General features: G+C 33.0%; 1 long non-coding RNA gene across 1 annotated transcript; it reads left to right on the top strand.

The window, feature by feature from the left end:
* The first annotated feature begins 2,247 nt into the window (after nucleotides 1-2,247).
* LOC148602361 (uncharacterized) lies at nucleotides 2,248-7,141 on the top strand. Its single transcript, XR_015916594.1, has 5 exons — nucleotides 2,248-2,364; nucleotides 3,230-3,325; nucleotides 4,922-5,041; nucleotides 5,901-6,020; nucleotides 6,941-7,141. It is a non-coding gene; the product is annotated as an uncharacterized LOC148602361 (long non-coding RNA).
* The last annotated feature ends 2,945 nt before the right edge of the window (nucleotides 7,142-10,086 follow it).

The raw sequence follows: 10,086 nt of genomic DNA, 5'->3' as shown, positions 1-10,086 counted from the left end.
TAATTGTACTAAAATTGTATAACACGGAATCTTTTCTGGACAATTTGTCTAGTTATGGGTTGTTTAATGAACAGAGACACATGTAAAGAATCCAGTCGACCTTACGTTTTGACGAAAATACTTAAGGTTTTGAAATCTATTTGTGTACATACATATTTTTAGTGGAGTCAGAGTTAGTTTTGTTGCATTGTATGTATGATTTTGGTTACTTTATGTTCTTGGTTGTGTATATCTGTTTTCCATTTCTGGTCTTTGTCCCTGGATTACATTCTTTTGAGTACCGCTATGACCGTGGTTCCCTTGATTACTCTTTAACCATGAATCAGGGATTCTTAAACAAAAAATGCGACTGGGGTTCATGATAGGGCTGGATTTCGTACTAAATATGCTAGGACATCATTTACCATGTTTGTGTCAATTTTACATATAAAAAGACAAATTTTCCAATGAAAAGAGTGGCGCCAACACCCTGCACCCCTCTGGATCCGCCGTTGCTCTGAACAGATTATACTAAACGAGTTGATAAAAAACAGATTGTACAAATTCTAACGCAAAAAGAAGAAAGAAGTTCAGTCGAAATAAAAACTTCTAAGAATTTTCTACCTCTCAAAAAGACTCCAGTTTTAGTAGCCGTATGAATAGGACAAAATATTGATAAATATATGATTAAATAGTCACCTTTCGTCGGACAAAAGTTCTTTCTTACATTTTGTTTTAAATTCTATACATTTGATATTTACATGACACTTATTTTCTTATACCTACAATGAACGATTTCACTCAAAATACATATTAAAGTGTATTGGTGTCGATTGATCTTTGATCCCTCCTATAATTAATGCAAATTAGCAGAACATTTTACCTTTTTTTTCACTTTGATAAGTACGATATTCAAACCCTACATTGATTTATCTTTCCATTGGCATATGATTTAGCCGTAGACTCTCTAGGCCCATTAAACTCGAAAACTAAGCACTTTTTGATACCTGTCCGCCGCACTAAAAGTGTGTTTCTTAAGTTATCCTTTGAATATTAATTATTCTCCCAGCAGGAGTCTTTCTTTTTCATGAAAGAATCACTGAGATGGGAGTCTGTTGAATCAAAATAAAGATCTAAGCCATTTACAACTTTGTCACCACCGTATGATAACCCTTCATCGAAAGCTGTACATAAAAACAAATCATTTTTTGCATGACTCTTATATCCGGAAACTCGTGCAATCAAAGTTCCCACCGGGCTGACACCCATATAGGTGCTGACAAAACATAATTCTTCAACGAGAATGATTATTGATTTCATGTTATTGATATCAAGTATTTCTCTGTCTAAGAATCGGGCAAAATGTGTATACGATGTGGCACATGAAAATCAAAATAAAACCGCATATATTTTATTTTATTAGTTTTTATACCTCATAACCTCCTGAACTAAGCATCAAAGTATTTGTAATAATAGCCTTTTCAAGATATTGATGAGGTTATATAACTGATATACACTTTGCAGAAAATGACAGGAAAAGTTTACCATATAAGCAGTAAAAAATTATCTACGTCTTGTCTGATTCTAACACTGAACGAACGGTACGTATATACATTTTGGTTTGAATAATCTGATTAACAGTCATAGCCCTTTGTTTTGAAATATATCACAAATAACAAACCATAGTGAAAGGGGAAAGAAGTACGCTATAAAACTTGGTTTAACCTTTCATTATGGAAATGCCTCTACCGAGTCGAAACCATTGCGGTGGTTTCAAATTTCCATATTTTAATATTAAATCAATTTATAGGAAACTTTTACTTTGAATTCACGAAACTAAGAATCCAACAAATGTCACTACACACCGTCAGTTTATGACTTTTGATATTGTACTAGTGAAATTAATCGACAAATGACCTTGCTTATTTCAAAGATTGATGCATACTCCTAAAACAAATTTGTTACATTAACAATCCATCTGATTACCACCGAGTTACAACTTAAGGTTTAGCTTGGGATACTATTGTACCAGAGCTTTGGTGGTTAGTGAGTTTTTCTTTGTACGCAGTGTAATTATCGCCAGTTGTAATCATCAACAGACCTCAAACCAGTGTTGATTATCACAATTATGACTAAATGAAATGTTTCTGAACAAGTCATATTTTAATAAAATTTATTACACAATAACTAGCTTTTAATTACGTTTTAAGCCGTGTTCACAAAATGATACATTATAGATAAACACTCTATTTATATTGCCGATAAAGACTCGAGTTCAGCCAAGAACTGTTTGTTAGTTGTTTCTAAGCTTGTTGGCCTTTCACAGTCTTCAACACGTTTATTACTTATCACAATAGTTACACGTTTTGTGTATACCATTTCAAGGTAATTATGTTTACTGTGTATATTACTAGAATACGCTAATCTTGGATTTCTATGTAAATCAAAAATATGATAGAAGTAAAATAAGAGAAACATAAGAAAATGTAATTATGAACAATGAAGGTTTCATTTTTTATATTTCATTTGCGTGAAAAGGCGTTGACCGGTCGCACATTTTGAGCATGAAGCACTAGCGCGTTTCTTAGAAAAAAAGTGCTACAGTCAAAGCCTTTACACGCCGAGGAAACTTCAAAAATTAAACATGCAATTCGTAAGAGTAATCAAGGGATCAACGATTCGAGAGGAAATCAAACGAATATATTCAAAGGATAAAGACTGGACAGGGAGATAGTCATTCACAACAAAGAACGTGAAATAGCCAAAATAACACGTACAAAGAAACAAAAGTAAATGAGCAACTCGGACTCCATTAAAAGAATATATCATTGACTAGTTGCACCGGTAGGATAAGCATCCACTGCTTTTCCAGAAACACCCGCCGAATTGTTTATACAAAACTATTGAAAAAGCATTAGACTTTGACAATAAACTGTTATCATATTTGATATCAATATAGATATAAAGGTTAGAATACAAAATAAATGTCATAATAAAGACCTTTTATCTATATCATAATACATGTAAGAAGAATCACGGGTGTAACATTGCAAAGTGTTTAAATTAAATCCAATTCATGAAACAACCCACGGTTTTTGTCTGGTTATATTATTCAACACTTATAAATCTTTGAAGACAAAAGAAATGTCATGAAAGTTATAATCCTGTGTAAAATTATTCTTTAAATAGCACTTTCTTATCAGCAATTCATGGTGCGAACCTGTTTATATCTAGTTTTGTTTTGTTACAGGTACAAATGTTAGACGACAACAGAAAATTCCACAATGGAGGCCGACGTTAAAAATTATTTATTCAGATGATTGGCAGGCAAATGTCCCATGGATATGTAAGGATTTTTTTTCTAATAATACAAAAAAATCTGATTGTTTACCCGTTATGCAAAAACTCTTCATTCAAATATGGTCGTTCCTGTCACGTCATTACTTGAGATTTAAACATCATCGAAAACGAATCATTCCGTAAGGCCCTTTCTAAATGTCCCAAGTATCGTTATTCATGCACCATATCTTATTGAAGCCGCGGAGGAATACGCAAAGAAATGGATAAAATAAGAACGGATAAAGGCTGTGAGGTTTTTAATTTTGAAATGTATGGAAGTTTTAAGTAAGTCAATTAGTGTCAATGCTACATCAGATTTTCGACCCAGATGTACAAATGTAGCAAAAATATTGTCTACTATACATGAAAGAGTAATTAAGGGAACCAAGGTTATAGCGGTAATCAAAAGAATGTAATCCAGGGACAAAGACCAGACATGGAAAACAGACATACACAACAAAGAACATAAAGTAACTAAAATCATACATACAAAGTAACAAAAGTAAATGAGTAACTCGGACTCCACTAAAAACTGGGAGCATGGACCAGGTGTACCGGTAGGGTAAGCGTCCTCTGCTTTTCTAGAAACACCCGCCGAGTTGCTTATAAAAAGTCAAGTCCGGGGTAGACAAACGAGGGAAGGAAAACTATGACCCGTTGAATAAATCAGATCTTATGGTGCTGATGGATACACCATAACGATCCACTAGAAAAATATGTTAAAATTCCGACTGAAATACGTTATAAATCGCTGTTACTCCAAAAACAACGACGATGTCTCAAGATTAAGAATGAATAGAAATAGCGGCTTAACATTGCTGAAAACTTAGGCAGTTGAGGTTAAATGCAAAATAACGTTACAAAGTATTGGCAAAACTTTTTATTTTCTTACGAGTAGTTAAAAATATTATTACTATAATAAAAATCATGTTTGAACACAACAATAAAACATCTCCCCTATGGGATAAATTTTAACCCTCTCTATTCTTTATCGTACTATTGGTCGTACTCAATATCCAGTGTCTCTTTCACTATTCATATTCATCATTGCCAAATACCTATTCCACCATAGGTCCATGCCCCAAACCCCATTTAATGGGAAGTTTACCATATGCAGGTACTTTTATCCGTGAATGGATCTTAGTTCCGAATACGTGTCATAGTTGGAGTAAGTATATCGGATAACTTATATTTACATTAGATGAATTGCCGTTCAAACTGTCTTGTCTTAGTGTCAGACGTTTCATCATCAACGTATCAATTTAATAGAATATCTGATATGAATAATTTTGACACTGATAATGTATTCATTTTATTGACTAAGTTAATGTGTTTCTATTTTGATGAGATTACTAAACAAACAACAATTTCAAAATGGCTTTCGGTTTAGTGACACTGTTTTCGTATGTAAATATATTTACATGTTGGCAGTAATTGTGGTGTAAATAGGTTATTTAAACCATGGCATCACCTTCGAAAACGTGTGGCTTTTACCTGACAATAATAATCAAAAATTGGATTTTCAGGCTCTACAAAACAATGGCAGGTCGGTGAGGAAAAGGGTGCATGTTTTACATGTAATTTTCTCGTTAACGTTTGATAGGTAAAGAAGAACAGACTGACGTCAATTATCATCACATTAACTCATTGAAGTTGTCGACCAATCACAGCCGTCAATCATCAAGGGAATTAAGAATTAATTTCAATAATGTTCTCCTTTATGGTAAATAACTTAGAGAAAGTAATCCAGTGAACTAAGATTCTAGCGGAAATCAAAAGAATGTAATCCAGAATGTAAAACCAGACACGGAAAACAGACACACAACAAAGAACATAGAATACCCAAATAATACATACATATTAACAAAAGTAACTGAGAAACTCGGACTCCACTAAAAACTGCGAGCATGGACCAGGTGACTCGGTATGGTAAGCGTAATTAGACTCTATCAAATTTCACTGGAAACTGTCTAAACAAAATCCTTAATGGAATAAAAACTTGTCAAAACCAGATACTTTTTGAATGTCCTTCATATCTGTTTGAAGGTATATTTACCCTTAGTAAACCGAACAATTACATTGATCAAAGGGGTTCGTGTTTACACTGGTTTCATTATAAAATGCGACATTTTGTATAATTACTGCTATTTTAATCTATCATATAACAATCATCGCTCTAGGTCAATCAGTACAGAACGGAAAACATTCACGATAACATGACGTTAGTAAGACGCAATTGAAAAATCGAAGCCTAATTCCGTGGACTGCAGATAACATAATTATTAAAAATATGTATCTTGAAACATTACAAATCAATTAACTCGTGCAAAGGTTTATGTAAATATTTTCCTGTAGTTTAATCGTCCGCCGGTTAAGATGACAAGCCTTGTCTCACATTAACTGAGTAATCCCTGTGAATAATTCAACACAGGAACAATTCGTTCAAGGTCATTTTTTGTATTAAAAAAATGTCTTTAAGTACAGTTTTACCTATTTTCAAAAAGAGTATTATTATCAAATAACAAAGGTCTTTAAGTACATTTTTCTATGATACCTTTTTCTTTTTTCTCGTTTTGATTCAGGGTCAGATAATTCAGATTTACCAGTCGTTTTTTAAACGTAAGAAGAACATAGGAGGGAATTTCCGTGACTAATCAATGCCGACATTACAAGACGAAGAGCAAGCCTTGCATAACAAATAGGTAAAAAACACATAGCACACCTCACGAACTAAGAATATTGTAATTAACTTTAGTGAATGGTTTCTTCTTAGTCTTAATTATTGACGTGAACCCCTTTTGTGAGCAGTTTCGGATTCGTGTAAAAAATTGATGTACTACTCTTTGGTGAGCAGTTTCCGATTCGTGTAAACGATTGACTTGATACTCTTACGCGAGCAGTTTCAAATTTGAGTGAATGATTGACGTGGTACTCTTTGGAGAGCAGTTTTGGCTCAATAAAGATTGATATCTTATTAACTGTTTTGGTTTCATGTAAACGATTGCCGCGATATCCTTTAGTGAGCAGTTTTATATTCGATTAAACGATTGAGGGGATATTCTTTGATGAGCCGTTTGGATTAATGTACACAATATTCGGTTAAACGGTTGACCTAATATTCTTTGGTGAGTAGTTTCGAACTCTTGTAAAACATTTACGGTTTCTGCTTTATGCAAACGACTGACGTGATAATCTTTGGAGAGCAGTTTCTGTTTTATGCAAACGACTAACGGGAAAATCTTTGGTAACCAGTTTCGGAGTCGTGTTACTGATTGACGTGGTGATACTCACTGGTGAGCAGTTTCGAATTCATGTAAACGATTGACAGTGTCCGCTTTGTGCAAACGAATGACTTAATAATCTTTGACGATCAAGTGGTGTCAAAGGTGAAAAAACAACCATAGAACCATTCAAACGAATGATGACCAATTGTGGAATATGTGTGGAAAACATATTTTTATCCTTGTCACTTAAACCACAGTTATTGATGACGGTAAAAATAAAAAAAAATATATTAACATCTGTGAAAAAAAATATGCATGTACGAGTCAAAAATTAAAATAAAGCCTGAGGAGCTTTTTAACATATGGGAGATTAACGACCGTTTTGCATTATATTATAGCTTGTGGGGGAAAGCCCGATAACCCAGGTAGAAGATCTGTCAAAACCCGGGATAGGGGTGGTGGTTGTAATACTGGACACATATTGGACTCGAACCAAGAGCAGTGTCACCTCATATTCACAGGTCCAGTGCTTGTACCACTTGGCCATCATATCCCCATAGGTGGAAAGGTTTATCTTAGTGACATCAATATTGTTTTATCTTGACATTATTATATATTTTGCGATTAAATTTTGAAGAAAATGCACGCTTTTTTCCCCTATTTTTTCCCTAAGTGCAATATTTCAGCTATATCAACTTCATTAAGGATTTATTTTCTTTACAAAAAGAAAACAAGCATGTGTTTTTATATTAAAAAAAAAACATGTGTCGTAGTCAACAAATGTGGTACTTCCTTTCTATCAAATATTCACTTCTATCAAACTCTTGTTTGCAATAATTGATTAATGGCAGTTGTACAGGAAAAGTAGGATAATTAATTGGAAAGAGTGAATAACTAAAATATTATCACGAGTGCCGAAGAACGCCTAGATTTTACGGATGTGCGTTCTTGGCACGAGTGATAATATTTTGGTTATTTACAATAACCAACTGATTATCCTATTTATTATATAAATAGGATAATCATTTGGTTATTCTATTTATTATGTAAATTTTTCTTCATAATTTATCAAATTTGTCAATATGAATTTTAAATTCTATGATTGGCTGGTTGATATCAAAGTTGTGACGTTTTAGCGGGAGAAAGCGCGAGAGTGAAATTACCGAATTTATTTCAAAGTGTAAATTATCGAAATTTATTACACTTGGAACATTCGATAAAACAATGCTATTTAAATAATAAACCTTAACTGTTTATTATATACTTCACAACTCACACTAAATTTTGCTGTTCAGGTAAATTAAATAACTACAAAAATGACAGCTACATCACATAGCTGATTTGGTACGATTTACCGGAAGTTCAATGATCTCCGTAAGCTTCAATATGTCTAATGATTTAACAAATTGAAAACAAATACGTGATATTGACCATGCTTACGATCAGAAATCCTTGTTTATTCCCAGCAGCAAGTTCCAATGACTGTTTTCTATATAGTCTTCAAAGTAACGCTTGTTTTTGCTATTGATTTAACATTGTGTGGGTGTTTATTTTATACGACCTCAACGATCACAGTTAATACGACAGTGTAATTTACATGTACAAATCGTAAACAATATGTCTACCATCTATTCGACAATAGAGCCGTTTAAAGACTTAAAACTTGTTCTGCTTTGTTCCGTTCATTTTTGGCACTGTATATTCAAAACAAAAAATTTTGAAAGAATGCTTTTATCAGTATCCCGTAAGTACTTTCAATATTGAAATTGACAACCATGTCAGATTGAAAGTTGAATGCAGCCATTTGCTGTGTCAATTTGACTGATTGAGAGCCTTAAAAAACTGATAATATATCTCGGATAGTAAGGGATTAGAATTATAAGAATTAAACACTATTTTTTTCCGAATCTATGAATGTGTAAAATCGTCTAATTCACGCACAAACCTTACATAAAAGTCCTTTGGATTTTATGTTTTTTGTGAGTAAATGGTCCAATTTTACGCATCAATAAATTCCGGAAAAAGAGTGTTTAATTCCATAATTAAAAAGTAGTTAGTAGTACTCGTCATTAATTTACAACAAGTTGAACACTTAATTTGATAATGAAGAGAAACTATTCAGACAAACGAGGAAAAAAAAAGAAATATATTTCTCACAAAACAGATCTTTTACAATATTCTTCGTTAAATAAAAGTATTAAAATAATTATTTCTGTATATTTCTCGAATACTATTAAAAACAACTTATTCGGTGTATACATTTATTTAATTTTCAAGTGGCGGAAATAATTGTATTGTCGAATACCTGCCATATTGTGTGTTATTTCTTATTCAGGAACTGTAACAGACCAGTCTTGTGTATATGTTGTTACTCTTTTGAAATTATTTTTGTATGAAATCGGCACTTTGCAAGAGTTTGCTTTCTTGGTTACTGAAAATCGGATATGTGTTACATACAGGACGGACTGCTGTTACGTCTAGCTTTAAAGGTGCATGGAGTATATTATACACAATAAGTGAAAAAGTTTATGGCTGTAATGCTTCTTTGTTTTGTTTTGTTTTTTGTTTTTTTGTTTTTTTTTTGTTTGGTTTGGTTTTGTTTTTTTGGTTTTGTTTTTGGTTTTTTGTATTTGGTTTATTTGTATGTTTGTTTAATTTTTTTCTGAAATAGGTGCAAGCAATATTTCGTTTAACGATTAGTATATTTTATTAAAAAAAACAGACTTTTTTATGTGTGTTTCCTGTGGTCATAAACATGATATAAGAAAACGTCTATTATATGACCAAACATAGCTGTTAATATGATATTGTCTCTGGTCACAGAGGTTTGTGTAAATAAACAGATTGGTCTTGAAGCGTGTAAAACTTTAAAATTTCTTCCGCGGACCTATAACCCTTCAGGATTCACTACGTTTCACTCCGCTAGCTTATTGACTCTGCTACATGGAATGGAAGCTGTTTCCGTCGAACTATTGTATTCTGTATAAAGAGCCAGGGTTAAGGACTTATTAGTACAGAGGTGTTAAGCCGTTCTGTAGGAGATTGCTAGATATAACTTAACGGTTAAATGTTTGTCACATTTGCTCTCGCATATTTTTGTCTTTGCTTTATTTATTCATCAATAATTTGTCATTAACCCGGAGGATCTGAACCGTCACACTTTCAGCGAAAAGAACGTGCATTAAAACCAACCAATGTAATTTTGGAACATTTAAGTGTTTTAAGGAGGTAGACCTAGGGTAGGTAAGCGACTCAAACCTTACACATCATCGGAACGTTTGTATTCACCATTTTACATCAATGTCATGTAAGCATCAAAATAACTTTGACTGATTTCATTCTGTGTCAAATGAAAGGTTGACAGCCTTTGGTGAAATTGAATATGATACAAACATATCACTGACTTCATGAGTTATGTCCCTTATCCTAGGTCTACCTCTTTCTTTAAGTTCCAATCTCTGTAAAAATCCGGCAGAGAGTGTTACATGCATGTCAAACACCCATCAATCTGCCAATATGATTTTTAAATCAAGGATGCTTTCTC

This window comes from Perna viridis, chromosome 11 (genome assembly GCF_037379345.1).
Source record: "Perna viridis isolate PV_CMFRI_1.1 ecotype Kerala chromosome 11, ASM3737934v1, whole genome shotgun sequence".
Lineage (NCBI taxonomy): Eukaryota > Metazoa > Mollusca > Bivalvia > Mytilida > Mytilidae > Perna > Perna viridis.
This window is presented reverse-complemented; position numbering and strand designations above follow the sequence as displayed.